This window comes from Salmo salar, chromosome 08 (assembly GCF_965601325.2).
Source record: "Salmo salar chromosome 08, fSalSal1, whole genome shotgun sequence".
Classification (NCBI taxonomy): domain Eukaryota; kingdom Metazoa; phylum Chordata; class Actinopteri; order Salmoniformes; family Salmonidae; genus Salmo; species Salmo salar.
In genome coordinates this window covers 785,001-810,000 of record NC_138298.1, presented here as the reverse complement: position 1 = coordinate 810,000, position 25,000 = coordinate 785,001, and the positions used below count along the sequence as shown (strand labels likewise).

The 25,000-nt window shown below is 43.1% G+C and overlaps 66 non-coding genes across 66 annotated transcripts; all 66 read right to left on the bottom strand.

Annotated features, from left to right (window-relative positions):
* Window positions 1–11: 11 nt before the first annotated feature.
* LOC145852750 (5S ribosomal RNA) lies at window positions 12–130 on the bottom strand. The gene has a single exon (XR_014374460.1). It is a non-coding gene; the product is annotated as a 5S ribosomal RNA (ribosomal RNA).
* Window positions 131–539: 409 nt separating this feature from the next.
* LOC145852740 (5S ribosomal RNA) lies at window positions 540–658 on the bottom strand. Its single transcript, XR_014374459.1, has one exon. It is a non-coding gene; the product is annotated as a 5S ribosomal RNA (ribosomal RNA).
* A 409-nt stretch (window positions 659–1,067) lies between these two features.
* LOC145885746 (5S ribosomal RNA) lies at window positions 1,068–1,186 on the bottom strand. Its single transcript, XR_014397330.1, has one exon. It is a non-coding gene; the product is annotated as a 5S ribosomal RNA (ribosomal RNA).
* A 139-nt stretch (window positions 1,187–1,325) lies between these two features.
* On the bottom strand, window positions 1,326–1,444 carry LOC145852729 (5S ribosomal RNA). Its single transcript, XR_014374458.1, has one exon. It is a non-coding gene; the product is annotated as a 5S ribosomal RNA (ribosomal RNA).
* Window positions 1,445–1,583: 139 nt separating this feature from the next.
* On the bottom strand, window positions 1,584–1,702 carry LOC145852718 (5S ribosomal RNA). Its single transcript, XR_014374457.1, has one exon. It is a non-coding gene; the product is annotated as a 5S ribosomal RNA (ribosomal RNA).
* A 409-nt stretch (window positions 1,703–2,111) lies between these two features.
* LOC145852707 (5S ribosomal RNA) lies at window positions 2,112–2,230 on the bottom strand. Its single transcript, XR_014374456.1, has one exon. It is a non-coding gene; the product is annotated as a 5S ribosomal RNA (ribosomal RNA).
* A 139-nt stretch (window positions 2,231–2,369) lies between these two features.
* Window positions 2,370–2,488, bottom strand: LOC145881563 (5S ribosomal RNA). Its single transcript, XR_014393136.1, has one exon. It is a non-coding gene; the product is annotated as a 5S ribosomal RNA (ribosomal RNA).
* Window positions 2,489–2,627: 139 nt separating this feature from the next.
* Window positions 2,628–2,746, bottom strand: LOC145852695 (5S ribosomal RNA). The gene has a single exon (XR_014374453.1). It is a non-coding gene; the product is annotated as a 5S ribosomal RNA (ribosomal RNA).
* A 409-nt stretch (window positions 2,747–3,155) lies between these two features.
* Window positions 3,156–3,274, bottom strand: LOC145852684 (5S ribosomal RNA). Its single transcript, XR_014374452.1, has one exon. It is a non-coding gene; the product is annotated as a 5S ribosomal RNA (ribosomal RNA).
* A 139-nt stretch (window positions 3,275–3,413) lies between these two features.
* On the bottom strand, window positions 3,414–3,532 carry LOC145881562 (5S ribosomal RNA). The gene has a single exon (XR_014393135.1). It is a non-coding gene; the product is annotated as a 5S ribosomal RNA (ribosomal RNA).
* Window positions 3,533–3,671: 139 nt separating this feature from the next.
* LOC145852673 (5S ribosomal RNA) lies at window positions 3,672–3,790 on the bottom strand. Its single transcript, XR_014374451.1, has one exon. It is a non-coding gene; the product is annotated as a 5S ribosomal RNA (ribosomal RNA).
* A 409-nt stretch (window positions 3,791–4,199) lies between these two features.
* Window positions 4,200–4,318, bottom strand: LOC145852663 (5S ribosomal RNA). The gene has a single exon (XR_014374450.1). It is a non-coding gene; the product is annotated as a 5S ribosomal RNA (ribosomal RNA).
* Window positions 4,319–4,457: 139 nt separating this feature from the next.
* LOC145852652 (5S ribosomal RNA) lies at window positions 4,458–4,576 on the bottom strand. The gene has a single exon (XR_014374449.1). It is a non-coding gene; the product is annotated as a 5S ribosomal RNA (ribosomal RNA).
* A 139-nt stretch (window positions 4,577–4,715) lies between these two features.
* On the bottom strand, window positions 4,716–4,834 carry LOC145886520 (5S ribosomal RNA). Its single transcript, XR_014398105.1, has one exon. It is a non-coding gene; the product is annotated as a 5S ribosomal RNA (ribosomal RNA).
* A 139-nt stretch (window positions 4,835–4,973) lies between these two features.
* Window positions 4,974–5,092, bottom strand: LOC145852640 (5S ribosomal RNA). The gene has a single exon (XR_014374447.1). It is a non-coding gene; the product is annotated as a 5S ribosomal RNA (ribosomal RNA).
* Window positions 5,093–5,501: 409 nt separating this feature from the next.
* On the bottom strand, window positions 5,502–5,620 carry LOC145852629 (5S ribosomal RNA). Its single transcript, XR_014374446.1, has one exon. It is a non-coding gene; the product is annotated as a 5S ribosomal RNA (ribosomal RNA).
* Window positions 5,621–6,029: 409 nt separating this feature from the next.
* LOC145885745 (5S ribosomal RNA) lies at window positions 6,030–6,148 on the bottom strand. The gene has a single exon (XR_014397329.1). It is a non-coding gene; the product is annotated as a 5S ribosomal RNA (ribosomal RNA).
* A 139-nt stretch (window positions 6,149–6,287) lies between these two features.
* Window positions 6,288–6,406, bottom strand: LOC145852618 (5S ribosomal RNA). Its single transcript, XR_014374445.1, has one exon. It is a non-coding gene; the product is annotated as a 5S ribosomal RNA (ribosomal RNA).
* A 139-nt stretch (window positions 6,407–6,545) lies between these two features.
* On the bottom strand, window positions 6,546–6,664 carry LOC145852607 (5S ribosomal RNA). The gene has a single exon (XR_014374444.1). It is a non-coding gene; the product is annotated as a 5S ribosomal RNA (ribosomal RNA).
* A 409-nt stretch (window positions 6,665–7,073) lies between these two features.
* LOC145852596 (5S ribosomal RNA) lies at window positions 7,074–7,192 on the bottom strand. Its single transcript, XR_014374443.1, has one exon. It is a non-coding gene; the product is annotated as a 5S ribosomal RNA (ribosomal RNA).
* A 139-nt stretch (window positions 7,193–7,331) lies between these two features.
* On the bottom strand, window positions 7,332–7,450 carry LOC145881561 (5S ribosomal RNA). Its single transcript, XR_014393134.1, has one exon. It is a non-coding gene; the product is annotated as a 5S ribosomal RNA (ribosomal RNA).
* A 139-nt stretch (window positions 7,451–7,589) lies between these two features.
* On the bottom strand, window positions 7,590–7,708 carry LOC145885343 (5S ribosomal RNA). Its single transcript, XR_014396924.1, has one exon. It is a non-coding gene; the product is annotated as a 5S ribosomal RNA (ribosomal RNA).
* A 409-nt stretch (window positions 7,709–8,117) lies between these two features.
* LOC145857672 (5S ribosomal RNA) lies at window positions 8,118–8,236 on the bottom strand. Its single transcript, XR_014378573.1, has one exon. It is a non-coding gene; the product is annotated as a 5S ribosomal RNA (ribosomal RNA).
* Window positions 8,237–8,375: 139 nt separating this feature from the next.
* Window positions 8,376–8,494, bottom strand: LOC145882722 (5S ribosomal RNA). Its single transcript, XR_014394290.1, has one exon. It is a non-coding gene; the product is annotated as a 5S ribosomal RNA (ribosomal RNA).
* A 409-nt stretch (window positions 8,495–8,903) lies between these two features.
* Window positions 8,904–9,022, bottom strand: LOC145882929 (5S ribosomal RNA). Its single transcript, XR_014394501.1, has one exon. It is a non-coding gene; the product is annotated as a 5S ribosomal RNA (ribosomal RNA).
* A 139-nt stretch (window positions 9,023–9,161) lies between these two features.
* Window positions 9,162–9,280, bottom strand: LOC145881560 (5S ribosomal RNA). Its single transcript, XR_014393133.1, has one exon. It is a non-coding gene; the product is annotated as a 5S ribosomal RNA (ribosomal RNA).
* A 139-nt stretch (window positions 9,281–9,419) lies between these two features.
* On the bottom strand, window positions 9,420–9,538 carry LOC145852584 (5S ribosomal RNA). Its single transcript, XR_014374440.1, has one exon. It is a non-coding gene; the product is annotated as a 5S ribosomal RNA (ribosomal RNA).
* Window positions 9,539–9,677: 139 nt separating this feature from the next.
* Window positions 9,678–9,796, bottom strand: LOC145852573 (5S ribosomal RNA). The gene has a single exon (XR_014374429.1). It is a non-coding gene; the product is annotated as a 5S ribosomal RNA (ribosomal RNA).
* Window positions 9,797–10,205: 409 nt separating this feature from the next.
* Window positions 10,206–10,324, bottom strand: LOC145857671 (5S ribosomal RNA). The gene has a single exon (XR_014378572.1). It is a non-coding gene; the product is annotated as a 5S ribosomal RNA (ribosomal RNA).
* A 139-nt stretch (window positions 10,325–10,463) lies between these two features.
* LOC145852564 (5S ribosomal RNA) lies at window positions 10,464–10,582 on the bottom strand. The gene has a single exon (XR_014374420.1). It is a non-coding gene; the product is annotated as a 5S ribosomal RNA (ribosomal RNA).
* A 409-nt stretch (window positions 10,583–10,991) lies between these two features.
* On the bottom strand, window positions 10,992–11,110 carry LOC145852553 (5S ribosomal RNA). Its single transcript, XR_014374409.1, has one exon. It is a non-coding gene; the product is annotated as a 5S ribosomal RNA (ribosomal RNA).
* Window positions 11,111–11,519: 409 nt separating this feature from the next.
* On the bottom strand, window positions 11,520–11,638 carry LOC145852542 (5S ribosomal RNA). Its single transcript, XR_014374398.1, has one exon. It is a non-coding gene; the product is annotated as a 5S ribosomal RNA (ribosomal RNA).
* A 409-nt stretch (window positions 11,639–12,047) lies between these two features.
* LOC145857670 (5S ribosomal RNA) lies at window positions 12,048–12,166 on the bottom strand. Its single transcript, XR_014378571.1, has one exon. It is a non-coding gene; the product is annotated as a 5S ribosomal RNA (ribosomal RNA).
* A 139-nt stretch (window positions 12,167–12,305) lies between these two features.
* On the bottom strand, window positions 12,306–12,424 carry LOC145852532 (5S ribosomal RNA). The gene has a single exon (XR_014374388.1). It is a non-coding gene; the product is annotated as a 5S ribosomal RNA (ribosomal RNA).
* Window positions 12,425–12,833: 409 nt separating this feature from the next.
* On the bottom strand, window positions 12,834–12,952 carry LOC145852521 (5S ribosomal RNA). The gene has a single exon (XR_014374377.1). It is a non-coding gene; the product is annotated as a 5S ribosomal RNA (ribosomal RNA).
* A 139-nt stretch (window positions 12,953–13,091) lies between these two features.
* LOC145857742 (5S ribosomal RNA) lies at window positions 13,092–13,210 on the bottom strand. The gene has a single exon (XR_014378643.1). It is a non-coding gene; the product is annotated as a 5S ribosomal RNA (ribosomal RNA).
* A 139-nt stretch (window positions 13,211–13,349) lies between these two features.
* On the bottom strand, window positions 13,350–13,468 carry LOC145852510 (5S ribosomal RNA). Its single transcript, XR_014374366.1, has one exon. It is a non-coding gene; the product is annotated as a 5S ribosomal RNA (ribosomal RNA).
* Window positions 13,469–13,877: 409 nt separating this feature from the next.
* On the bottom strand, window positions 13,878–13,996 carry LOC145882688 (5S ribosomal RNA). Its single transcript, XR_014394256.1, has one exon. It is a non-coding gene; the product is annotated as a 5S ribosomal RNA (ribosomal RNA).
* Window positions 13,997–14,135: 139 nt separating this feature from the next.
* On the bottom strand, window positions 14,136–14,254 carry LOC145852499 (5S ribosomal RNA). The gene has a single exon (XR_014374355.1). It is a non-coding gene; the product is annotated as a 5S ribosomal RNA (ribosomal RNA).
* A 139-nt stretch (window positions 14,255–14,393) lies between these two features.
* Window positions 14,394–14,512, bottom strand: LOC145885419 (5S ribosomal RNA). Its single transcript, XR_014397000.1, has one exon. It is a non-coding gene; the product is annotated as a 5S ribosomal RNA (ribosomal RNA).
* Window positions 14,513–14,651: 139 nt separating this feature from the next.
* Window positions 14,652–14,770, bottom strand: LOC145857701 (5S ribosomal RNA). The gene has a single exon (XR_014378602.1). It is a non-coding gene; the product is annotated as a 5S ribosomal RNA (ribosomal RNA).
* A 409-nt stretch (window positions 14,771–15,179) lies between these two features.
* On the bottom strand, window positions 15,180–15,298 carry LOC145852488 (5S ribosomal RNA). Its single transcript, XR_014374344.1, has one exon. It is a non-coding gene; the product is annotated as a 5S ribosomal RNA (ribosomal RNA).
* A 409-nt stretch (window positions 15,299–15,707) lies between these two features.
* On the bottom strand, window positions 15,708–15,826 carry LOC145852476 (5S ribosomal RNA). Its single transcript, XR_014374332.1, has one exon. It is a non-coding gene; the product is annotated as a 5S ribosomal RNA (ribosomal RNA).
* A 409-nt stretch (window positions 15,827–16,235) lies between these two features.
* LOC145885744 (5S ribosomal RNA) lies at window positions 16,236–16,354 on the bottom strand. The gene has a single exon (XR_014397328.1). It is a non-coding gene; the product is annotated as a 5S ribosomal RNA (ribosomal RNA).
* Window positions 16,355–16,763: 409 nt separating this feature from the next.
* On the bottom strand, window positions 16,764–16,882 carry LOC145852465 (5S ribosomal RNA). Its single transcript, XR_014374321.1, has one exon. It is a non-coding gene; the product is annotated as a 5S ribosomal RNA (ribosomal RNA).
* Window positions 16,883–17,021: 139 nt separating this feature from the next.
* LOC145882627 (5S ribosomal RNA) lies at window positions 17,022–17,140 on the bottom strand. The gene has a single exon (XR_014394195.1). It is a non-coding gene; the product is annotated as a 5S ribosomal RNA (ribosomal RNA).
* A 139-nt stretch (window positions 17,141–17,279) lies between these two features.
* On the bottom strand, window positions 17,280–17,398 carry LOC145852454 (5S ribosomal RNA). The gene has a single exon (XR_014374310.1). It is a non-coding gene; the product is annotated as a 5S ribosomal RNA (ribosomal RNA).
* Window positions 17,399–17,807: 409 nt separating this feature from the next.
* Window positions 17,808–17,926, bottom strand: LOC145884324 (5S ribosomal RNA). Its single transcript, XR_014395900.1, has one exon. It is a non-coding gene; the product is annotated as a 5S ribosomal RNA (ribosomal RNA).
* A 139-nt stretch (window positions 17,927–18,065) lies between these two features.
* On the bottom strand, window positions 18,066–18,184 carry LOC145882953 (5S ribosomal RNA). The gene has a single exon (XR_014394525.1). It is a non-coding gene; the product is annotated as a 5S ribosomal RNA (ribosomal RNA).
* A 409-nt stretch (window positions 18,185–18,593) lies between these two features.
* On the bottom strand, window positions 18,594–18,712 carry LOC145883220 (5S ribosomal RNA). The gene has a single exon (XR_014394794.1). It is a non-coding gene; the product is annotated as a 5S ribosomal RNA (ribosomal RNA).
* Window positions 18,713–18,851: 139 nt separating this feature from the next.
* LOC145852443 (5S ribosomal RNA) lies at window positions 18,852–18,970 on the bottom strand. The gene has a single exon (XR_014374299.1). It is a non-coding gene; the product is annotated as a 5S ribosomal RNA (ribosomal RNA).
* Window positions 18,971–19,379: 409 nt separating this feature from the next.
* Window positions 19,380–19,498, bottom strand: LOC145852432 (5S ribosomal RNA). The gene has a single exon (XR_014374288.1). It is a non-coding gene; the product is annotated as a 5S ribosomal RNA (ribosomal RNA).
* Window positions 19,499–19,637: 139 nt separating this feature from the next.
* Window positions 19,638–19,756, bottom strand: LOC145852423 (5S ribosomal RNA). The gene has a single exon (XR_014374278.1). It is a non-coding gene; the product is annotated as a 5S ribosomal RNA (ribosomal RNA).
* Window positions 19,757–20,165: 409 nt separating this feature from the next.
* On the bottom strand, window positions 20,166–20,284 carry LOC145852412 (5S ribosomal RNA). The gene has a single exon (XR_014374267.1). It is a non-coding gene; the product is annotated as a 5S ribosomal RNA (ribosomal RNA).
* Window positions 20,285–20,423: 139 nt separating this feature from the next.
* On the bottom strand, window positions 20,424–20,542 carry LOC145884634 (5S ribosomal RNA). The gene has a single exon (XR_014396213.1). It is a non-coding gene; the product is annotated as a 5S ribosomal RNA (ribosomal RNA).
* Window positions 20,543–20,951: 409 nt separating this feature from the next.
* LOC145882119 (5S ribosomal RNA) lies at window positions 20,952–21,070 on the bottom strand. Its single transcript, XR_014393686.1, has one exon. It is a non-coding gene; the product is annotated as a 5S ribosomal RNA (ribosomal RNA).
* A 139-nt stretch (window positions 21,071–21,209) lies between these two features.
* On the bottom strand, window positions 21,210–21,328 carry LOC145882952 (5S ribosomal RNA). Its single transcript, XR_014394524.1, has one exon. It is a non-coding gene; the product is annotated as a 5S ribosomal RNA (ribosomal RNA).
* A 409-nt stretch (window positions 21,329–21,737) lies between these two features.
* Window positions 21,738–21,856, bottom strand: LOC145857207 (5S ribosomal RNA). Its single transcript, XR_014378104.1, has one exon. It is a non-coding gene; the product is annotated as a 5S ribosomal RNA (ribosomal RNA).
* A 139-nt stretch (window positions 21,857–21,995) lies between these two features.
* LOC145852401 (5S ribosomal RNA) lies at window positions 21,996–22,114 on the bottom strand. The gene has a single exon (XR_014374256.1). It is a non-coding gene; the product is annotated as a 5S ribosomal RNA (ribosomal RNA).
* Window positions 22,115–22,523: 409 nt separating this feature from the next.
* Window positions 22,524–22,642, bottom strand: LOC145852390 (5S ribosomal RNA). The gene has a single exon (XR_014374245.1). It is a non-coding gene; the product is annotated as a 5S ribosomal RNA (ribosomal RNA).
* Window positions 22,643–22,781: 139 nt separating this feature from the next.
* LOC145852381 (5S ribosomal RNA) lies at window positions 22,782–22,900 on the bottom strand. The gene has a single exon (XR_014374236.1). It is a non-coding gene; the product is annotated as a 5S ribosomal RNA (ribosomal RNA).
* A 409-nt stretch (window positions 22,901–23,309) lies between these two features.
* On the bottom strand, window positions 23,310–23,428 carry LOC145852369 (5S ribosomal RNA). Its single transcript, XR_014374224.1, has one exon. It is a non-coding gene; the product is annotated as a 5S ribosomal RNA (ribosomal RNA).
* A 139-nt stretch (window positions 23,429–23,567) lies between these two features.
* LOC145857151 (5S ribosomal RNA) lies at window positions 23,568–23,686 on the bottom strand. The gene has a single exon (XR_014378045.1). It is a non-coding gene; the product is annotated as a 5S ribosomal RNA (ribosomal RNA).
* A 139-nt stretch (window positions 23,687–23,825) lies between these two features.
* LOC145884633 (5S ribosomal RNA) lies at window positions 23,826–23,944 on the bottom strand. The gene has a single exon (XR_014396212.1). It is a non-coding gene; the product is annotated as a 5S ribosomal RNA (ribosomal RNA).
* A 409-nt stretch (window positions 23,945–24,353) lies between these two features.
* LOC145885040 (5S ribosomal RNA) lies at window positions 24,354–24,472 on the bottom strand. The gene has a single exon (XR_014396620.1). It is a non-coding gene; the product is annotated as a 5S ribosomal RNA (ribosomal RNA).
* A 409-nt stretch (window positions 24,473–24,881) lies between these two features.
* Window positions 24,882–25,000, bottom strand: LOC145852358 (5S ribosomal RNA). Its single transcript, XR_014374213.1, has one exon. It is a non-coding gene; the product is annotated as a 5S ribosomal RNA (ribosomal RNA).

Below are 25,000 nucleotides of genomic sequence, written 5' to 3'. Positions count from 1 at the left end.
CGTGGACAAAATGCTTACAGCACCTGGTATTCCCAGGCGGTCTCCCATCCAAGTACTAACCAGGCCCGACCCTGCTTAGCTTCCGAGATCAGACGAGATCGGGCGTACCCAGGCTGGTATGGCCGTAAGCGAGAAACAATCTCTTGCTACAACATATATAGTCAAAGTGAGTGTCATAAACAGACATTGCATTTTCACCAATTAGATAAGCAGCTTGAACATTGTGTCACTGAAAAAGTAGAAGAAATTACAAACACTGTTCCCATCACTTTTTAGCACAGGTAGTTGGATAAAATACAAACTTTATTTCCTTTCATCATTTGAACAGGGCAAAGGAGCACAAAGCACACACAAGCTGCATTCAGCAACAATATTCTTGTTTGTCTTATAAATACAAGGCAGATGCTAATTGAAAACACAAGGAAATTTGATCCTATTAAAAAGGCAGGAAGCTGCATTTAGTCAATTCATCATTAAATGCTCACTACAAGGCAGTGTTGCTGATGAAATAGTGCAAGAGCACACCCTCGTGGACAAAATGCTTACAGCACCTGGTATTCCCAGGCGGTCTCCCATCCAAGTACTAACCAGGCCCGACCCTGCTTAGCTTCCGAGATCAGACGAGATCGGGCGTACCCAGGCTGGTATGGCCGTAAGCGAGAAACAATCTCTTGCTACAACATATATAGTCAAAGTGAGTGTCATAAACAGACATTGCATTTTCACCAATTAGATAAGCAGCTTGAACATTGTGTCACTGAAAAAGTAGAAGAAATTACAAACACTGTTCCCATCACTTTTTAGCACAGGTAGTTGGATAAAATACAAACTTTATTTCCTTTCATCATTTGAACAGGGCAAAGGAGCACAAAGCACACACAAGCTGCATTCAGCAACAATATTCTTGTTTGTCTTATAAATACAAGGCAGATGCTAATTGAAAACACAAGGAAATTTGATCCTATTAAAAAGGCAGGAAGCTGCATTTAGTCAATTCATCATTAAATGCTCACTACAAGGCAGTGTTGCTGATGAAATAGTGCAAGAGCACACCCTCGTGGACAAAATGGTTACAGCACCTGGTATTCCCATGCGGTCTCCCATCCAAGTACTAACCAGGCCCGACCCTGCTTAGCTTCCGAGATCAGACGAGATCGGGCGTACCCAGGCTGGTATGGCCGTAAGCGAGAAACAATCTCTTGCTACAACATATATAGTCAAAGTGAGTCTGATAAAACAGACATTTAGTCAATTCATCATTAAATGCTTAATACAAGGCAGTGTTGCTGATGAAATAGTGCAAGAGCACACCCTCGTGGACAAAATGCTTACAGCACCTGGTATTCCCAGGCGGTCTCCCATCCAAGTACTAACCAGGCCCGACCCTGCTTAGCTTCCGAGATCAGACGAGATCGGGCGTACCCAGGCTGGTATGGCCGTAAGCGAGAAACAATCTCTTGCTACATCATATATAGTCAAAGTGAGTCTGATAAAACAGACATTTAGTCAATTCATCATTAAATGCTTAATACAAGGCAGTGTTGCTGATGAAATAGTGCAAGAGCACACCCTCGTGGACAAAATGCTTACAGCACCTGGTATTCCCAGGCGGTCTCCCATCCAAGTACTAACCAGGCCCGACCCTGCTTAGCTTCCGAGATCAGACGAGATCGGGCGTACCCAGGCTGGTATGGCCGTAAGCGAGAAACAATCTCTTGCTACAACATATATAGTCAAAGTGAGTGTGATAAACAGACATTGCATTTTCACCAATTAGATAAGCAGCTTGAACTTTGTGTCACTGAAAAAGTAGAAGAAATTACAAACACTGTTCCCATCACTTTTTAGCACAGGTAGTTGGATAAAATACAAACTTTATTTCCTTTCATCATTTGAACAGGGCAAAGGAGCACAAAGCACACACAAGCTGCATTCAGCAACAATATTCTTGTTTGTCTTATAAATACAAGGCAGATGCTAATTGAAAACACAAGGAAATTTGATCCTATTAAAAAGGCAGGAAGCTGCATTTAGTCAATTCATCATTAAATGCTCACTACAAGGCAGTGTTGCTGATGAAATAGTGCAAGAGCACACCCTCGTGGACAAAATGCTTACAGCACCTGGTATTCCCAGGCGGTCTCCCATCCAAGTACTAACCAGGCCCGACCCTGCTTAGCTTCCGAGATCAGACGAGATCGGGCGTACCCAGGCTGGTATGGCCGTAAGCGAGAAACAATCTCTTGCTACAACATATATAGTCAAAGTGAGTCTGATAAAACAGACATTTAGTCAATTCATCATTAAATGCTTAATACAAGGCAGTGTTGCTGATGAAATAGTGCAAGAGCACACCCTCGTGGACAAAATGCTTACAGCACCTGGTATTCCCAGGCGGTCTCCCATCCAAGTACTAACCAGGCCAGACCCTGCTTAGCTTCCGAGATCAGACGAGATCGGGCGTACCCAGGGTGGTATGGCCGTAAGCGAGAAACAATCTCTTGCTACAACATATATAGTCAAAGTGAGTCTGATAAAACAGACATTTAGTCAATTCATCATTAAATGCTTAATACAAGGCAGTGTTGCTGATGAAATAGTGCAAGAGCACACCCTCGTGGACAAAATGCTTACAGCACCTGGTATTCCCAGGCGGTCTCCCATCCAAGTACTAACCAGGCCCGACCCTGCTTAGCTTCCGAGATCAGACGAGATCGGGCGTACCCAGGCTGGTATGGCCGTAAGCGAGAAACAATCTCTTGCTACAACATATATAGTCAAAGTGAGTGTCATAAACAGACATTGCATTTTCACCAATTAGATAAGCAGCTTGAACATTGTGTCACTGAAAAAGTAGAAGAAATTACAAACACTGTTCCCATCACTTTTTAGCACAGGTAGTTGGATAAAATACAAACTTTATTTCCTTTCATCATTTGAACAGGGCAAAGGAGCACAAAGCACACACAAGCTGCATTCAGCAACAATATTCTTGTTTGTCTTATAAATACAAGGCAGATGCTAATTGAAAACACAAGGAAATTTGATCCTATTAAAAAGGCAGGAAGCTGCATTTAGTCAATTCATCATTAAATGCTCACTACAAGGCAGTGTTGCTGATGAAATAGTGCAAGAGCACACCCTCGTGGACAAAATGCTTACAGCACCTGGTATTCCCAGGCGGTCTCCCATCCAAGTACTAACCAGGCCCGACCCTGCTTAGCTTCCGAGATCAGACGAGATCGGGCGTACCCAGGCTGGTATGGCCGTAAGCGAGAAACAATCTCTTGCTACAACATATATAGTCAAAGTGAGTCTGATAAAACAGACATTTAGTCAATTCATCATTAAATGCTTAATACAAGGCAGTGTTGCTGATGAAATAGTGCAAGAGCACACCCTCGTGGACAAAATGCTTACAGCACCTGGTATTCCCAGGCGGTCTCCCATCCAAGTACTAACCAGGCCAGACCCTGCTTAGCTTCCGAGATCAGACGAGATCGGGCGTACCCAGGGTGGTATGGCCGTAAGCGAGAAACAATCTCTTGCTACAACATATATAGTCAAAGTGAGTCTGATAAAACAGACATTTAGTCAATTCATCATTAAATGCTTAATACAAGGCAGTGTTGCTGATGAAATAGTGCAAGAGCACACCCTCGTGGACAAAATGCTTACAGCACCTGGTATTCCCAGGCGGTCTCCCATCCAAGTACTAACCAGGCCCGACCCTGCTTAGCTTCCGAGATCAGACGAGATCGGGCGTACCCAGGCTGGTATGGCCGTAAGCGAGAAACAATCTCTTGCTACAACATATATAGTCAAAGTGAGTGTCATAAACAGACATTGCATTTTCACCAATTAGATAAGCAGCTTGAACATTGTGTCACTGAAAAAGTAGAAGAAATTACAAACACTGTTCCCATCACTTTTTAGCACAGGTAGTTGGATAAAATACAAACTTTATTTCCTTTCATCATTTGAACAGGGCAAAGGAGCACAAAGCACACACAAGCTGCATTCAGCAACAATATTCTTGTTTGTCTTATAAATACAAGGCAGATGCTAATTGAAAACACAAGGAAATTTGATCCTATTAAAAAGGCAGGAAGCTGCATTTAGTCAATTCATCATTAAATGCTCACTACAAGGCAGTGTTGCTGATGAAATAGTGCAAGAGCACACCCTCGTGGACAAAATGCTTACAGCACCTGGTATTCCCAGGCGGTCTCCCATCCAAGTACTAACCAGGCCCGACCCTGCTTAGCTTCCGAGATCAGACGAGATCGGGCGTACCCAGGCTGGTATGGCCGTAAGCGAGAAACAATCTCTTGCTACAACATATATAGTCAAAGTGAGTCTGATAAAACAGACATTTAGTCAATTCATCATTAAATGCTTAATACAAGGCAGTGTTGCTGATGAAATAGTGCAAGAGCACACCCTCGTGGACAAAATGCTTACAGCACCTGGTATTCCCAGGCGGTCTCCCATCCAAGTACTAACCAGGCCCGACCCTGCTTAGCTTCCGAGATCAGACGAGATCGGGCGTACCCAGGCTGGTATGGCCGTAAGCGAGAAACAATCTCTTGCTACAACATATATAGTCAAAGTGAGTCTGATAAAACAGACATTTAGTCAATTCATCATTAAATGCTTAATACAAGGCAGTGTTGCTGATGAAATAGTGCAAGAGCACACCCTCGTGGACAAAATGCTTACAGCACCTGGTATTCCCAGGCGGTCTCCCATCCAAGTACTAACCAGGCCCGACCCTGCTTAGCTTCCGAGATCAGACGAGATCGGGCGTACCCAGGGTGGTATGGCCGTAAGCGAGAAACAATCTCTTGCTACAACATATATAGTCAAAGTGAGTCTGATAAAACAGACATTTAGTCAATTCATCATTAAATGCTTAATACAAGGCAGTGTTGCTGATGAAATAGTGCAAGAGCACACCCTCGTGGACAAAATGCTTACAGCACCTGGTATTCCCAGGCGGTCTCCCATCCAAGTACTAACCAGGCCCGACCCTGCTTAGCTTCCGAGATCAGACGAGATCGGGCGTACCCAGGCTGGTATGGCCGTAAGCGAGAAACAATCTCTTGCTACAACATATATAGTCAAAGTGAGTGTCATAAACAGACATTGCATTTTCACCAATTAGATAAGCAGCTTGAACATTGTGTCACTGAAAAAGTAGAAGAAATTACAAACACTGTTCCCATCACTTTTTAGCACAGGTAGTTGGATAAAATACAAACTTTATTTCCTTTCATCATTTGAACAGGGCAAAGGAGCACAAAGCACACACAAGCTGCATTCAGCAACAATATTCTTGTTTGTCTTATAAATACAAGGCAGATGCTAATTGAAAACACAAGGAAATTTGATCCTATTAAAAAGGCAGGAAGCTGCATTTAGTCAATTCATCATTAAATGCTCACTACAAGGCAGTGTTGCTGATGAAATAGTGCAAGAGCACACCCTCGTGGACAAAATGCTTACAGCACCTGGTATTCCCAGGCGGTCTCCCATCCAAGTACTAACCAGGCCCGACCCTGCTTAGCTTCCGAGATCAGACGAGATCGGGCGTACCCAGGCTGGTATGGCCGTAAGCGAGAAACAATCTCTTGCTACAACATATATAGTCAAAGTGAGTGTCATAAACAGACATTGCATTTTCACCAATTAGATAAGCAGCTTGAACATTGTGTCACTGAAAAAGTAGAAGAAATTACAAACACTGTTCCCATCACTTTTTAGCACAGGTAGTTGGATAAAATACAAACTTTATTTCCTTTCATCATTTGAACAGGGCAAAGGAGCACAAAGCACACACAAGCTGCATTCAGCAACAATATTCTTGTTTGTCTTATAAATACAAGGCAGATGCTAATTGAAAACACAAGGAAATTTGATCCTATTAAAAAGGCAGGAAGCTGCATTTAGTCAATTCATCATTAAATGCTCACTACAAGGCAGTGTTGCTGATGAAATAGTGCAAGAGCACACCCTCGTGGACAAAATGGTTACAGCACCTGGTATTCCCATGCGGTCTCCCATCCAAGTACTAACCAGGCCCGACCCTGCTTAGCTTCCGAGATCAGACGAGATCGGGCGTACCCAGGCTGGTATGGCCGTAAGCGAGAAACAATCTCTTGCTACAACATATATAGTCAAAGTGAGTCTGATAAAACAGACATTTAGTCAATTCATCATTAAATGCTTAATACAAGGCAGTGTTGCTGATGAAATAGTGCAAGAGCACACCCTCGTGGACAAAATGCTTACAGCACCTGGTATTCCCAGGCGGTCTCCCATCCAAGTACTAACCAGGCCCGACCCTGCTTAGCTTCCGAGATCAGACGAGATCGGGCGTACCCAGGCTGGTATGGCCGTAAGCGAGAAACAATCTCTTGCTACATCATATATAGTCAAAGTGAGTCTGATAAAACAGACATTTAGTCAATTCATCATTAAATGCTTAATACAAGGCAGTGTTGCTGATGAAATAGTGCAAGAGCACACCCTCGTGGACAAAATGCTTACAGCACCTGGTATTCCCAGGCGGTCTCCCATCCAAGTACTAACCAGGCCCGACCCTGCTTAGCTTCCGAGATCAGACGAGATCGGGCGTACCCAGGCTGGTATGGCCGTAAGCGAGAAACAATCTCTTGCTACAACATATATAGTCAAAGTGAGTGTGATAAACAGACATTGCATTTTCACCAATTAGATAAGCAGCTTGAACTTTGTGTCACTGAAAAAGTAGAAGAAATTACAAACACTGTTCCCATCACTTTTTAGCACAGGTAGTTGGATAAAATACAAACTTTATTTCCTTTCATCATTTGAACAGGGCAAAGGAGCACAAAGCACACACAAGCTGCATTCAGCAACAATATTCTTGTTTGTCTTATAAATACAAGGCAGATGCTAATTGAAAACACAAGGAAATTTGATCCTATTAAAAAGGCAGGAAGCTGCATTTAGTCAATTCATCATTAAATGCTCACTACAAGGCAGTGTTGCTGATGAAATAGTGCAAGAGCACACCCTCGTGGACAAAATGCTTACAGCACCTGGTATTCCCAGGCGGTCTCCCATCCAAGTACTAACCAGGCCCGACCCTGCTTAGCTTCCGAGATCAGACGAGATCGGGCGTACCCAGGCTGGTATGGCCGTAAGCGAGAAACAATCTCTTGCTACAACATATATAGTCAAAGTGAGTCTGATAAAACAGACATTTAGTCAATTCATCATTAAATGCTTAATACAAGGCAGTGTTGCTGATGAAATAGTGCAAGAGCACACCCTCGTGGACAAAATGCTTACAGCACCTGGTATTCCCAGGCGGTCTCCCATCCAAGTACTAACCAGGCCAGACCCTGCTTAGCTTCCGAGATCAGACGAGATCGGGCGTACCCAGGGTGGTATGGCCGTAAGCGAGAAACAATCTCTTGCTACAACATATATAGTCAAAGTGAGTCTGATAAAACAGACATTTAGTCAATTCATCATTAAATGCTTAATACAAGGCAGTGTTGCTGATGAAATAGTGCAAGAGCACACCCTCGTGGACAAAATGCTTACAGCACCTGGTATTCCCAGGCGGTCTCCCATCCAAGTACTAACCAGGCCTGACCCTGCTTAGCTTCCGAGATCAGACGAGATCGGGCGTACCCAGGCTGGTATGGCCGTAAGCGAGAAACAATCTCTTGCTACAACATATATAGTCAAAGTGAGTGTCATAAACAGACATTGCATTTTCACCAATTAGATAAGCAGCTTGAACATTGTGTCACTGAAAAAGTAGAAGAAATTACAAACACTGTTCCCATCACTTTTTAGCACAGGTAGTTGGATAAAATACAAACTTTATTTCCTTTCATCATTTGAACAGGGCAAAGGAGCACAAAGCACACACAAGCTGCATTCAGCAACAATATTCTTGTTTGTCTTATAAATACAAGGCAGATGCTAATTGAAAACACAAGGAAATTTGATCCTATTAAAAAGGCAGGAAGCTGCATTTAGTCAATTCATCATTAAATGCTCACTACAAGGCAGTGTTGCTGATGAAATAGTGCAAGAGCACACCCTCGTGGACAAAATGCTTACAGCACCTGGTATTCCCAGGCGGTCTCCCATCCAAGTACTAACCAGGCCCGACCCTGCTTAGCTTCCGAGATTAGACGAGATCGGGCGTACCCAGGGTGGTATGGCCGTAAGCGAGAAACAATCTCTTGCTACAACATATATAGTCAAAGTGAGTCTGATAAAACAGACATTTAGTCAATTCATCATTAAATGCTTAATACAAGGCAGTGTTGCTGATGAAATAGTGCAAGAGCACACCCTCGTGGACAAAATGCTTACAGCACCTGGTATTCACAGGCGGTCTCCCATCCAAGTACTAACCAGGCCCGACCCTGCTTAGCTTCCGAGATCAGACGAGATCGGGCGTACCCAGGCTGGTATGGCCGTAAGCGAGAAACAATCTCTTGCTACAACATATATAGTCAAAGTGAGTGTCATAAACAGACATTGCATTTTCACCAATTAGATAAGCAGCTTGAACATTGTGTCACTGAAAAAGTAGAAGAAATTACAAACACTGTTCCCATCACTTTTTAGCACAGGTAGTTGGATAAAATACAAACTTTATTTCCTTTCATCATTTGAACAGGGCAAAGGAGCACAAAGCACACACAAGCTGCATTCAGCAACAATATTCTTGTTTGTCTTATAAATACAAGGCAGATGCTAATTGAAAACACAAGGAAATTTGATCCTATTAAAAAGGCAGGAAGCTGCATTTAGTCAATTCATCATTAAATGCTCACTACAAGGCAGTGTTGCTGATGAAATAGTGCAAGAGCACACCCTCGTGGACAAAATGCTTACAGCACCTGGTATTCCCAGGCGGTCTCCCATCCAAGTACTAACCAGGCCCGACCCTGCTTAGCTTCCGAGATCAGACGAGATCGGGCGTACCCAGGCTGGTATGGCCGTAAGAGAGAAACAATCTCTTGCTACAACATATATAGTCAAAGTGAGTCTGATAAAACAGACATTTAGTCAATTCATCATTAAATGCTTAATACAAGGCAGTGTTGCTGATGAAATAGTGCAAGAGCACACCCTCGTGGACAAAATGCTTACAGCACCTGGTATTCCCAGGCGGTCTCCCATCCAAGTACTAACCAGGCCAGACCCTGCTTAGCTTCCGAGATCAGACGAGATCGGGCGTACCCAGGGTGGTATGGCCGTAAGCGAGAAACAATCTCTTGCTACAACATATATAGTCAAAGTGAGTCTGATAAAACAGACATTTAGTCAATTCATCATTAAATGCTTAATACAAGGCAGTGTTGCTGATGAAATAGTGCAAGAGCACACCCTCGTGGACAAAATGCTTACAGCACCTGGTATTCCCAGGCGGTCTCCCATCCAAGTACTAACCAGGCCCGACCCTGCTTAGCTTCCGAGATCAGACGAGATCGGGCGTACCCAGGCTGGTATGGCCGTAAGCGAGAAACAATCTCTTGCTACAACATATATAGTCAAAGTGAGTCTGATAAAACAGACATTTAGTCAATTCATCATTAAATGCTTAATACAAGGCAGTGTTGCTGATGAAATAGTGCAAGAGCACACCCTCGTGGACAAAATGCTTACAGCACCTGGTATTCCCAGGCGGTCTCCCATCCAAGTACTAACCAGGCCCGACCCTGCTTAGCTTCCGAGATCAGACGAGATCGGGCGTACCCAGGCTGGTATGGCCGTAAGCGAGAAACAATCTCTTGCTACAACATATATAGTCAAAGTGAGTGTCATAAACAGACATTGCATTTTCACCAATTAGATAAGCAGCTTGAACATTGTGTCACTGAAAAAGTAGAAGAAATTACAAACACTGTTCCCATCACTTTTTAGCACAGGTAGTTGGATAAAATACAAACTTTATTTCCTTTCATCATTTGAACAGGGCAAAGGAGCACAAAGCACACACAAGCTGCATTCAGCAACAATATTCTTGTTTGTCTTATAAATACAAGGCAGATGCTAATTGAAAACACAAGGAAATTTGATCCTATTAAAAAGGCAGGAAGCTGCATTTAGTCAATTCATCATTAAATGCTCACTACAAGGCAGTGTTGCTGATGAAATAGTGCAAGAGCACACCCTCGTGGACAAAATGCTTACAGCACCTGGTATTCCCAGGCGGTCTCCCATCCAAGTACTAACCAGGCCCGACCCTGCTTAGCTTCCGAGATTAGACGAGATCGGGCGTACCCAGGGTGGTATGGCCGTAAGCGAGAAACAATCTCTTGCTACAACATATATAGTCAAAGTGAGTCTGATAAAACAGACATTTAGTCAATTCATCATTAAATGCTTAATACAAGGCAGTGTTGCTGATGAAATAGTGCAAGAGCACACCCTCGTGGACAAAATGCTTACAGCACCTGGTATTCCCAGGCGGTCTCCCATCCAAGTACTAACCAGGCCCGACCCTGCTTAGCTTCCGAGATCAGACGAGATCGGGCGTACCCAGGCTGGTATGGCCGTAAGCGAGAAACAATCTCTTGCTACAACATATATAGTCAAAGTGAGTGTCATAAACAGACATTGCATTTTCACCAATTAGATAAGCAGCTTGAACATTGTGTCACTGAAAAAGTAGAAGAAATTACAAACACTGTTCCCATCACTTTTTAGCACAGGTAGTTGGATAAAATACAAACTTTATTTCCTTTCATCATTTGAACAGGGCAAAGGAGCACAAAGCACACACAAGCTGCATTCAGCAACAATATTATTGTTTGTCTTATAAATACAAGGCAGATGCTAATTGAAAACACAAGGAAATTTGATCCTATTAAAAAGGCAGGAAGCTGCATTTAGTCAATTCATCATTAAATGCTCACTACAAGGCAGTGTTGCTGATGAAATAGTGCAAGAGCACACCCTCGTGGACAAAATGCTTACAGCACCTGGTATTCCCAGGCGGTCTCCCATCCAAGTACTAACCAGGCCCGACCCTGCTTAGCTTCCGAGATCAGACGAGATCGGGCGTACCCAGGCTGGTATGGCCGTAAGCGAGAAACAATCTCTTGCTACAACATATATAGTCAAAGTGAGTGTCATAAACAGACATTGCATTTTCACCAATTAGATAAGCAGCTTGAACATTGTGTCACTGAAAAAGTAGAAGAAATTACAAACACTGTTCCCATCACTTTTTAGCACAGGTAGTTGGATAAAATACAAACTTTATTTCCTTTCATCATTTGAACAGGGCAAAGGAGCACAAAGCACACACAAGCTGCATTCAGCAACAATATTCTTGTTTGTCTTATAAATACAAGGCAGATGCTAATTGAAAACACAAGGAAATTTGATCCTATTAAAAAGGCAGGAAGCTGCATTTAGTCAATTCATCATTAAATGCTCACTACAAGGCAGTGTTGCTGATGAAATAGTGCAAGAGCACACCCTCGTGGACAAAATGCTTACAGCACCTGGTATTCCCAGGCGGTCTCCCATCCAAGTACTAACCAGGCCCGACCCTGCTTAGCTTCCGAGATCAGACGAGATCGGGCGTACCCAGGCTGGTATGGCCGTAAGCGAGAAACAATCTCTTGCTACAACATATATAGTCAAAGTGAGTGTCATAAACAGACATTGCATTTTCACCAATTAGATAAGCAGCTTGAACATTGTGTCACTGAAAAAGTAGAAGAAATTACAAACACTGTTCCCATCACTTTTTAGCACAGGTAGTTGGATAAAATACAAACTTTATTTCCTTTCATCATTTGAACAGGGCAAAGGAGCACAAAGCACACACAAGCTGCATTCAGCAACAATATTCTTGTTTGTCTTATAAATACAAGGCAGATGCTAATTGAAAACACAAGGAAATTTGATCCTATTAAAAAGGCAGGAAGCTGCATTTAGTCAATTCATCATTAAATGCTCACTACAAGGCAGTGTTGCTGATGAAATAGTGCAAGAGCACACCCTCGTGGACAAAATGCTTACAGCACCTGGTATTCCCAGGCGGTCTCCCATCCAAGTACTAACCAGGCCCGACCCTGCTTAGCTTCCGAGATTAGACGAGATCGGGCGTACCCAGGGTGGTATGGCCGTAAGCGAGAAACAATCTCTTGCTACAACATATATAGTCAAAGTGAGTCTGATAAAACAGACATTTAGTCAATTCATCATTAAATGCTTAATACAAGGCAGTGTTGCTGATGAAATAGTGCAAGAGCACACCCTCGTGGACAAAATGCTTACAGCACCTGGTATTCCCAGGCGGTCTCCCATCCAAGTACTAACCAGGCCCGACCCTGCTTAGCTTCCGAGATCAGACGAGATCGGGCGTACCCAGGCTGGTATGGCCGTAAGCGAGAAACAATCTCTTGCTACAACATATATAGTCAAAGTGAGTGTCATAAACAGACATTGCATTTTCACCAATTAGATAAGCAGCTTGAACATTGTGTCACTGAAAAAGTAGAAGAAATTACAAACACTGTTCCCATCACTTTTTAGCACAGGTAGTTGGATAAAATACAAACTTTATTTCCTTTCATCATTTGAACAGGGCAAAGGAGCACAAAGCACACACAAGCTGCATTCAGCAACAATATTCTTGTTTGTCTTATAAATACAAGGCAGATGCTAATTGAAAACACAAGGAAATTTGATCCTATTAAAAAGGCAGGAAGCTGCATTTAGTCAATTCATCATTAAATGCTCACTACAAGGCAGTGTTGCTGATGAAATAGTGCAAGAGCACACCCTCGTGGACAAAATGCTTACAGCACCTGGTATTCCCAGGCGGTCTCCCATCCAAGTACTAACCAGGCCCGACCCTGCTTAGCTTCCGAGATCAGACGAGATCGGGCGTACCCAGGCTGGTATGGCCGTAAGCGAGAAACAATCTCTTGCTACAACATATATAGTCAAAGTGAGTCTGATAAAACAGACATTTAGTCAATTCATCATTAAATGCTTAATACAAGGCAGTGTTGCTGATGAAATAGTGCAAGAGCACACCCTCGTGGACAAAATGCTTACAGCACCTGGTATTCCCAGGCGGTCTCCCATCCAAGTACTAACCAGGCCAGACCCTGCTTAGCTTCCGAGATCAGACGAGATCGGGCGTACCCAGGGTGGTATGGCCGTAAGCGAGAAACAATCTCTTGCTACAACATATATAGTCAAAGTGAGTCTGATAAAACAGACATTTAGTCAATTCATCATTAAATGCTTAATACAAGGCAGTGTTGCTGATGAAATAGTGCAAGAGCACACCCTCGTGGACAAAATGCTTACAGCACCTGGTATTCCCAGGCGGTCTCCCATCCAAGTACTAACCAGGCCCGACCCTGCTTAGCTTCCGAGATCAGACGAGATCGGGCGTACCCAGGCTGGTATGGCCGTAAGCGAGAAACAATCTCTTGCTACAACATATATAGTCAAAGTGAGTGTCATAAACAGACATTGCATTTTCACCAATTAGATAAGCAGCTTGAACATTGTGTCACTGAAAAAGTAGAAGAAATTACAAACACTGTTCCCATCACTTTTTAGCACAGGTAGTTGGATAAAATACAAACTTTATTTCCTTTCATCATTTGAACAGGGCAAAGGAGCACAAAGCACACACAAGCTGCATTCAGCAACAATATTCTTGTTTGTCTTATAAATACAAGGCAGATGCTAATTGAAAACACAAGGAAATTTGATCCTATTAAAAAGGCAGGAAGCTGCATTTAGTCAATTCATCATTAAATGCTCACTACAAGGCAGTGTTGCTGATGAAATAGTGCAAGAGCACACCCTCGTGGACAAAATGCTTACAGCACCTGGTATTCCCAGGCGGTCTCCCATCCAAGTACTAACCAGGCCCGATCCTGCTTAGCTTCCGAGATCAGACGAGATCGGGCGTACCCAGGCTGGTATGGCCGTAAGCGAGAAACAATCTCTTGCTACAACATATATAGTCAAAGTGAGTCTGATAAAACAGACATTTAGTCAATTCATCATTAAATGCTTAATACAAGGCAGTGTTGCTGATGAAATAGTGCAAGAGCACACCCTCGTGGACAAAATGCTTACAGCACCTGGTATTCCCAGGCGGTCTCCCATCCAAGTACTAACCAGGCCCGACCCTGCTTAGCTTCCGAGATCAGACGAGATCGGGCGTACCCAGGCTGGTATGGCCGTAAGCGAGAAACAATCTCTTGCTACAACATATATAGTCAAAGTGAGTCTGATAAAACAGACATTTAGTCAATTCATCATTAAATGCTTAATACAAGGCAGTGTTGCTGATGAAATAGTGCAAGAGCACACCCTCGTGGACAAAATGCTTACAGCACCTGGTATTCCCAGGCGGTCTCCCATCCAAGTACTAACCAGGCCCGACCCTGCTTAGCTTCCGAGATCAGACGAGATCGGGCGTACCCAGGGTGGTATGGCCGTAAGCGAGAAACAATCTCTTGCTACAACATATATAGTCAAAGTGAGTCTGATAAAACAGACATTTAGTCAATTCATCATTAAATGCTTAATACAAGGCAGTGTTGCTGATGAAATAGTGCAAGAGCACACCCTCGTGGACAAAATGCTTACAGCACCTGGTATTCCCAGGCGGTCTCCCATCCAAGTACTAACCAGGCCCGACCCTGCTTAGCTTCCGAGATCAGACGAGATCGGGCGTACCCAGGCTGGTATGGCTGTAAGCGAGAAACAATCTCTTGCTACAACATATATAGTCAAAGTGAGTGTCATAAACAGACATTGCATTTTCACCAATTAGATAAGCAGCTTGAACATTGTGTCACTGAAAAAGTAGAAGAAATTACAAACACTGTTCCCATCACTTTTTAGCACAGGTAGTTGGATAAAATACAAACTTTATTTCCTTTCATCATTTGAACAGGGCAAAGGAGCACAAAGCACACACAAGCTGCATTCAGCAACAATATTATTGTTTGTCTTATAAATACAAGGCAGATGCTAATTGAAAACACAAGGAAATTTGATCCTATTAAAAAGGCAGGAAGCTGCATTTAGTCAATTCATCATTAAATGCTCACTACAAGGCAGTGTTGCTGATGAAATAGTGCAAGAGCACACCCTCGTGGACAAAATGCTTACAGCACCTGGTATTCCCAGGCGGTCTCCCATCCAAGTACTAACCAGGCCCGACCCTGCTTAGCTTCCGAGATCAGACGAGATCGGGCGTACCCAGGCTGGTATGGCCGTAAGCGAGAAACAATCTCTTGCTACAACATATATAGTCAAAGTGAGTGTCATAAACAGACATTGCATTTTCACCAATTAGATAAGCAGCTTGAACATTGTGTCACTGAAAAAGTAGAAGAAATTACAAACACTGTTCCCATCACTTTTTAGCACAGGTAGTTGGATAAAATACAAACTTTATTTCCTTTCATCATTTGAACAGGGCAAAGGAGCACAAAGCACACACAAGCTGCATTCAGCAACAATATTCTTGTTTGTCTTATAAATACAAGGCAGATGCTAATTGAAAACACAAGGAAATTTGATCCTATTAAAAAGGCAGGAAGCTGCATTTAGTCAATTCATCATTAAATGCTCACTACAAGGCAGTGTTGCTGATGAAATAGTGCAAGAGCACACCCTCGTGGACAAAATGCTTACAGCACCTGGTATTCCCAGGCGGTCTCCCATCCAAGTACTAACCAGGCCCGACCCTGCTTAGCTTCCGAGATCAGACGAGATCGGGCGTACCCAGGCTGGTATGGCCGTAAGCGAGAAACAATCTCTTGCTACAACATATATAGTCAAAGTGAGTGTCATAAACAGACATTGCATTTTCACCAATTAGATAAGCAGCTTGAACATTGTGTCACTGAAAAAGTAGAAGAAATTACAAACACTGTTCCCATCACTTTTTAGCACAGGTAGTTGGATAAAATACAAACTTTATTTCCTTTCATCATTTGAACAGGGCAAAGGAGCACAAAGCACACACAAGCTGCATTCAGCAACAATATTCTTGTTTGTCTTATAAATACAAGGCAGATGCTAATTGAAAACACAAGGAAATTTGATCCTATTAAAAAGGCAGGAAGCTGCATTTAGTCAATTCATCATTAAATGCTCACTACAAGGCAGTGTTGCTGATGAAATAGTGCAAGAGCACACCCTCGTGGACAAAATGGTTACAGCACCTGGTATTCCCATGCGGTCTCCCATCCAAGTACTAACCAGGCCCGACCCTGCTTAGCTTCCGAGATCAGACGAGATCGGGCGTACCCAGGCTGGTATGGCCGTAAGCGAGAAACAATCTCTTGCTACAACATATATAGTCAAAGTGAGTGTCATAAACAGACATTGCATTTTCACCAATTAGATAAGCAGCTTGAACTTTGTGTCACTGAAAAAGTAGAAGAAATTACAAACACTGTTCCCATCACTTTTTAGCACAGGTAGTTGGATAAAATACAAACTTTATTTCCTTTCATCATTTGAACAGGGCAAAGGAGCACAAAGCACACACAAGCTGCATTCAGCAACAATATTCTTGTTTGTCTTATAAATACAAGGCAGATGCTAATTGAAAACACAAGGAAATTTGATCCTATTAAAAAGGCAGGAAGCTGCATTTAGTCAATTCATCATTAAATGCTCACTACAAGGCAGTGTTGCTGATGAAATAGTGCAAGAGCACACCCTCGTGGACAAAATGCTTACAGCACCTGGTATTCCCAGGCGGTCTCCCATCCAAGTACTAACCAGGCCCGACCCTGCTTAGCTTCCGAGATCAGACGAGATCGGGCGTACCCAGGCTGGTATGGCCGTAAGCGAGAAACAATCTCTTGCTACAACATATATAGTCAAAGTGAGTCTGATAAAACAGACATTTAGTCAATTCATCATTAAATGCTTAATACAAGGCAGTGTTGCTGATGAAATAGTGCAAGAGCACACCCTCGTGGACAAAATGCTTACAGCACCTGGTATTCCCAGGCGGTCTCCCATCCAAGTACTAACCAGGCCCGACCCTGCTTAGCTTCCGAGATCAGACGAGATCGGGCATACCCAGGCTGGTATGGCCGTAAGCGAGAAACAATCTCTTGCTACAACATATATAGTCAAAGTGAGTCTGATAAAACAGACATTTAGTCAATTCATCATTAAATGCTTAATACAAGGCAGTGTTGCTGATGAAATAGTGCAAGAGCACACCCTCGTGGACAAAATGCTTACAGCACCTGGTATTCCCAGGCGGTCTCCCATCCAAGTACTAACCAGGCCCGACCCTGCTTAGCTTCCGAGATCAGACGAGATCGGGCGTACCCAGGCTGGTATGGCCGTAAGCGAGAAACAATCTCTTGCTACAACATATATAGTCAAAGTGAGTGTCATAAACAGACATTGCATTTTCACCAATTAGATAAGCAGCTTGAACATTGTGTCACTGAAAAAGTAGAAGAAATTACAAACACTGTTCCCATCACTTTTTAGCACAGGTAGTTGGATAAAATACAAACTTTATTTCCTTTCATCATTTGAACAGGGCAAAGGAGCACAAAGCACACACAAGCTGCATTCAGCAACAATATTCTTGTTTGTCTTATAAATACAAGGCAGATGCTAATTGAAAACACAAGGAAATTTGATCCTATTAAAAAGGCAGGAAGCTGCATTTAGTCAATTCATCATTAAATGCTCACTACAAGGCAGTGTTGCTGATGAAATAGTGCAAGAGCACACCCTCGTGGACAGAATGCTTACAGCACCTGGTATTCCCAGGCGGTCTCCCATCCAAGTACTAACCAGGCCCGACCCTGCTTAGCTTCCGAGATCAGACGAGATCGGGCGTACCCAGGGTGGTATGGCCGTAAGCCAGAAACAATCTCTTGCTACAACATATATAGTCAAAGTGAGTCTGATAAAACAGACATTTAGTCAATTCATCATTAAATGCTTAATACAAGGCAGTGTTGCTGATGAAATAGTGCAAGAGCACACCCTCGTGGACAAAATGCTTACAGCACCTGGTATTCCCAGGCGGTGTCCCATCCAAGTACTAACCAGGCCCGACCCTGCTTAGCTTCCGAGATCAGACGAGATCGGGCGTACCCAGGCTGGTATGGCCGTAAGCGAGAAACAATCTCTTGCTACAACATATATAGTCAAAGTGAGTGTCATAAACAGACATTGCATTTTCACCAATTAGATAAGCAGCTTGAACATTGTGTCACTGAAAAAGTAGAAGAAATTACAAACACTGTTCCCATCACTTTTTAGCACAGGTAGTTGGATAAAATACAAACTTTATTTCCTTTCATCATTTGAACAGGGCAAAGGAGCACAAAGCACACACAAGCTGCATTCAGCAACAATATTCTTGTTTGTCTTATAAATACAAGGCAGATGCTAATTGAAAACACAAGGAAATTTGATCCTATTAAAAAGGCAGGAAGCTGCATTTAGTCAATTCATCATTAAATGCTCACTACAAGGCAGTGTTGCTGATGAAATAGTGCAAGAGCACACCCTCGTGGACAAAATGCTTACAGCACCTGGTATTCCCAGGCGGTCTCCCATCCAAGTACTAACCAGGCCCGACCCTGCTTAGCTTCCGAGATCAGACGAGATCGGGCGTACCCAGGGTGGTATGGCCGTAAGCGAGAAACAATCTCTTGCTACAACATATATAGTCAAAGTGAGTCTGATAAAACAGACATTTAGTCAATTCATCATTAAATGCTTAATACAAGGCAGTGTTGCTGATGAAATAGTGCAAGAGCACACCCTCGTGGACAAAATGCTTACAGCACCTGGTATTCCCAGGCGGTCTCCCATCCAAGTACTAACCAGGCCCGACCCTGCTTAGCTTCCGAGATCAGACGAGATCGGGCGTACCCAGGCTGGTATGGCCGTAAGCGAGAAACAATCTCTTGCTACAACATATATAGTCAAAGTGAGTGTCATAAACAGACATTGCATTTTCACCAATTAGATAAGCAGCTTGAACATTGTGTCACTGAAAAAGTAGAAGAAATTACAAACACTGTTCCCATCACTTTTTAGCACAGGTAGTTGGATAAAATACAAACTTTATTTCCTTTCATCATTTGAACAGGGCAAAGGAGCACAAAGCACACACAAGCTGCATTCAGCAACAATATTCTTGTTTGTCTTATAAATACAAGGCAGATGCTAATTGAAAACACAAGGAAATTTGATCCTATTAAAAAGGCAGGAAGCTGCATTTAGTCAATTCATCATTAAATGCTCACTACAAGGCAGTGTTGCTGATGAAATAGTGCAAGAGCACACCCTCGTGGACAAAATGCTTACAGCACCTGGTATTCCCAGGCGGTCTCCCATCCAAGTACTAACCAGGCCCGACCCTGCTTAGCTTCCGAGATCAGACGAGATCGGGCGTACCCAGGCTGGTATGGCCGTAAGCGAGAAACAATCTCTTGCTACAACATATATAGTCAAAGTGAGTCTGATAAAACAGACATTTAGTCAATTCATCATTAAATGCGTAATACAAGGCAGTGTTGCTGATGAAATAGTGCAAGAGCACACCCTCGTGGACAAAATGCTTACAGCACCTGGTATTCCCAGGCGGTCTCCCATCCAAGTACTAACCAGGCCCGACCCTGCTTAGCTTCCGAGATCAGACGAGATCGGGCGTACCCAGGCTGGTATGGCCGTAAGCGAGAAACAATCTCTTGCTACAACATATATAGTCAAAGTGAGTGTCATAAACAGACATTGCATTTTCACCAATTAGATAAGCAGATTGAACATTGTGTCACTGAAAAAGTAGAAGAAATTACAAACACTGTTCCCATCACTTTTTAGCACAGGTAGTTGGATAAAATACAAACTTTATTTCCTTTCATCATTTGAACAGGGCAAAGGAGCACAAAGCACACACAAGCTGCATTCAGCAACAATATTCTTGTTTGTCTTATAAATACAAGGCAGATGCTAATTGAAAACACAAGGAAATTTGATCCTATTAAAAAGGCAGGAAGCTGCATTTAGTCAATTCATCATTAAATGCTCACTACAAGGCAGTGTTGCTGATGAAATAGTGCAAGAGCACACCCTCGTGGACAAAATGCTTACAGCACCTGGTATTCCCAGGCGGTCTCCCATCCAAGTACTAACCAGGCCCGACCCTGCTTAGCTTCCGAGATCAGACGAGATCGGGCGTACCCAGGCTGGTATGGCCGTAAGCGAGAAACAATCTCTTGCTACAACATATATAGTCAAAGTGAGTCTGATAAAACAGACATTTAGTCAATTCATCATTAAATGCTTAATACAAGGCAGTGTTGCTGATGAAATAGTGCAAGAGCACACCCTCGTGGACAAAATGCTTACAGCACCTGGTATTCCCAGGCGGTCTCCCATCCAAGTACTAACCAGGCCCGACCCTGCTTAGCTTCCGAGATCAGACGAGATCGGGCGTACCCAGGCTGGTATGGCCGTACGCGAGAAACAATCTCTTGCTACAACATATATAGTCAAAGTGAGTGTCATAAACAGACATTGCATTTTCACCAATTAGATAAGCAGCTTGAACATTGTGTCACTGAAAAAGTAGAAGAAATTACAAACACTGTTCCCATCACTTTTTAGCACAGGTAGTTGGATAAAATACAAACTTTATTTCCTTTCATCATTTGAACAGGGCAAAGGAGCACAAAGCACACACAAGCTGCATTCAGCAACAATATTCTTGTTTGTCTTATAAATACAAGGCAGATGCTAATTGAAAACACAAGGAAATTTGATCCTATTAAAAAGGCAGGAAGCTGCATTTAGTCAATTCATCATTAAATGCTCACTACAAGGCAGTGTTGCTGATGAAATAGTGCAAGAGCACACCCTCGTGGACAGAATGCTTACAGCACCTGGTATTCCCAGGCGGTCTCCCATCCAAGTACTAACCAGGCCCGACCCTGCTTAGCTTCCGAGATCAGACGAGATCGGGCGTACCCAGGGTGGTATGGCCGTAAGCCAGAAACAATCTCTTGCTACAACATATATAGTCAAAGTGAGTCTGATAAAACAGACATTTAGTCAATTCATCATTAAATGCTTAATACAAGGCAGTGTTGCTGATGAAATAGTGCAAGAGCACACCCTCGTGGACAAAATGCTTACAGCACCTGGTATTCCCAGGCGGTGTCCCATCCAAGTACTAACCAGGCCCGACCCTGCTTAGCTTCCGAGATCAGACGAGATCGGGCGTACCCAGGCTGGTATGGCCGTAAGCGAGAAACAATCTCTTGCTACAACATATATAGTCAAAGTGAGTGTCATAAACAGACATTGCATTTTCACCAATTAGATAAGCAGCTTGAACATTGTGTCACTGAAAAAGTAGAAGAAATTACAAACACTGTTCCCATCACTTTTTAGCACAGGTAGTTGGATAAAATACAAACTTTATTTCCTTTCATCATTTGAACAGGGCAAAGGAGCACAAAGCACACACAAGCTGCATTCAGCAACAATATTCTTGTTTGTCTTATAAATACAAGGCAGATGCTAATTGAAAACACAAGGAAATTTGATCCTATTAAAAAGGCAGGAAGCTGCATTTAGTCAATTCATCATTAAATGCTCACTACAAGGCAGTGTTGCTGATGAAATAGTGCAAGAGCACACCCTCGTGGACAAAATGCTTACAGCACCTGGTATTCCCAGGCGGTCTCCCATCCAAGTACTAACCAGGCCCGACCCTGCTTAGCTTCCGAGATCAGACGAGATCGGGCGTACCCAGGGTGGTATGGCCGTAAGCGAGAAACAATCTCTTGCTACAACATATATAGTCAAAGTGAGTCTGATAAAACAGACATTTAGTCAATTCATCATTAAATGCTTAATACAAGGCAGTGTTGCTGATGAAATAGTGCAAGAGCACACCCTCGTGGACAAAATGCTTACAGCACCTGGTATTCCCAGGCGGTCTCCCATCCAAGTACTAACCAGGCCCGACCCTGCTTAGCTTCCGAGATCAGACGAGATCGGGCGTACCCAGGCTGGTATGGCCGTAAGCGAGAAACAATCTCTTGCTACAACATATATAGTCAAAGTGAGTGTCATAAACAGACATTGCATTTTCACCAATTAGATAAGCAGCTTGAACATTGTGTCACTGAAAAAGTAGAAGAAATTACAAACACTGTTCCCATCACTTTTTAGCACAGGTAGTTGGATAAAATACAAACTTTATTTCCTTTCATCATTTGAACAGGGCAAAGGAGCACAAAGCACACACAAGCTGCATTCAGCAACAATATTCTTGTTTGTCTTATAAATACAAGGCAGATGCTAATTGAAAACACAAGGAAATTTGATCCTATTAAAAAGGCAGGAAGCTGCATTTAGTCAATTCATCATTAAATGCTCACTACAAGGCAGTGTTGCTGATGAAATAGTGCAAGAGCACACCCTCGTGGACAAAATGCTTACAGCACCTGGTATTCCCAGGCGGTCTCCCATCCAAGTACTAACCAGGCCCGACCCTGCTTAGCTTCCGAGATCAGACGAGATCGGGCGTACCCAGGCTGGTATGGCCGTAAGCGAGAAACAATCTCTTGCTACAACATATATAGTCAAAGTGAGTCTGATAAAACAGACATTTAGTCAATTCATCATTAAATGCGTAATACAAGGCAGTGTTGCTGATGAAATAGTGCAAGAGCACACCCTCGTGGACAAAATGCTTACAGCACCTGGTATTCCCAGGCGGTCTCCCATCCAAGTACTAACCAGGCCCGACCCTGCTTAGCTTCCGAGATCAGACGAGATCGGGCGTACCCAGGCTGGTATGGCCGTAAGCGAGAAACAATCTCTTGCTACAACATATATAGTCAAAGTGAGTGTCATAAACAGACATTGCATTTTCACCAATTAGATAAGCAGATTGAACATTGTGTCACTGAAAAAGTAGAAGAAATTACAAACACTGTTCCCATCACTTTTTAGCACAGGTAGTTGGATAAAATACAAACTTTATTTCCTTTCATCATTTGAACAGGGCAAAGGAGCACAAAGCACACACAAGCTGCATTCAGCAACAATATTCTTGTTTGTCTTATAAATACAAGGCAGATGCTAATTGAAAACACAAGGAAATTTGATCCTATTAAAAAGGCAGGAAGCTGCATTTAGTCAATTCATCATTAAATGCTCACTACAAGGCAGTGTTGCTGATGAAATAGTGCAAGAGCACACCCTCGTGGACAAAATGCTTACAGCACCTGGTATTCCCAGGCGGTCTCCCATCCAAGTACTAACCAGGCCCGACCCTGCTTAGCTTCCGAGATCAGACGAGATCGGGCGTACCCAGGCTGGTATGGCCGTAAGCGAGAAACAATCTCTTGCTACAACATATATAGTCAAAGTGAGTCTGATAAAACAGACATTTAGTCAATTCATCATTAAATGCTTAATACAAGGCAGTGTTGCTGATGAAATAGTGCAAGAGCACACCCTCGTGGACAAAATGCTTACAGCACCTGGTATTCCCAGGCGGTCTCCCATCCAAGTACTAACCAGGCCCGACCCTGCTTAGCTTCCGAGATCAGACGAGATCGGGCGTACCCAGGGTGGTATGGCCATAAGCGAGAAACAATCTCTTGCTACAACATATATAGTCAAAGTGAGTCTGATAAAACAGACATTTAGTCAATTCATCATTAAATGCTTAATACAAGGCAGTGTTGCTGATGAAATAGTGCAAGAGCACACCCTCGTGGACAAAATGCTTACAGCACCTGGTATTCCCAGGCGGTCTCCCATCCAAGTACTAACCAGGCCCGACCCTGCTTAGCTTCCGAGATCAGACGAGATCGGGCGTACCCAGGCTGGTATGGCCGTACGCGAGAAACAATCTCTTGCTACAACATATATAGTCAAAGTGAGTGTCATAAACAGACATTGCATTTTCACCAATTAGATAAGCAGCTTGAACATTGTGTCACTGAAAAAGTAGAAGAAATTACAAACACTGTTCCCATCACTTTTTAGCACAGGTAGTTGGATAAAATACAAACTTTATTTCCTTTCATCATTTGAACAGGGCAAAGGAGCACAAAGCACACACAAGCTGCATTCAGCAACAATATTCTTGTTTGTCTTATAAATACAAGGCAGATGCTAATTGAAAACACAAGGAAATTTGATCCTATTAAAAAGGCAGGAAGCTGCATTTAGTCAATTCATCATTAAATGCTCACTACAAGGCAGTGTTGCTGATGAAATAGTGGAAGAGCACACCCTCGTGGACAAAATGCTTACAGCACCTGGTATTCCCAGGCGGTCTCCCATCCAAGTACTAACCAGGCCCGACCCTGCTTAGCTTCCGAGATCAGACAAGATCGGGCGTACCCAGGCTGGTATGGCCGTAAGCGAGAAACAATCTCTTGCTACAACATATATAGTCAAAGTGAGTGTCATAAACAGACATTGCATTTTCACCAATTAGATAAGCAGCTTGAACATTGTGTCACTGAAAAAGTAGAAGAAATTACAAACACTGTTCCCATCACTTTTTAGCACAGGTAGTTGGATAAAATACAAACTTTATTTCCTTTCATCATTTGAACAGGGCAAAGGAGCACAAAGCACACACAAGCTGCATTCAGCAACAATATTCTTGTTTGTCTTATAAATACAAGGCAGATGCTAATTGAAAACACAAGGAAATTTGATCCTATTAAAAAGGCAGGAAGCTGCATTTAGTCAATTCATCATTAAATGCTCACTACAAGGCAGTGTTGCTGATGAAATAGTGCAAGAGCACACCCTCGTGGACAAAATGCTTACAGCACCTGGTATTCCCAGGCGGTCTCCCATCCAAGTACTAACCAGGCCCGACCCTGCTTAGCTTCCGAGATCAGACGAGATCGGGCGTACCCAGGCTGGTATGGCCGTAAGC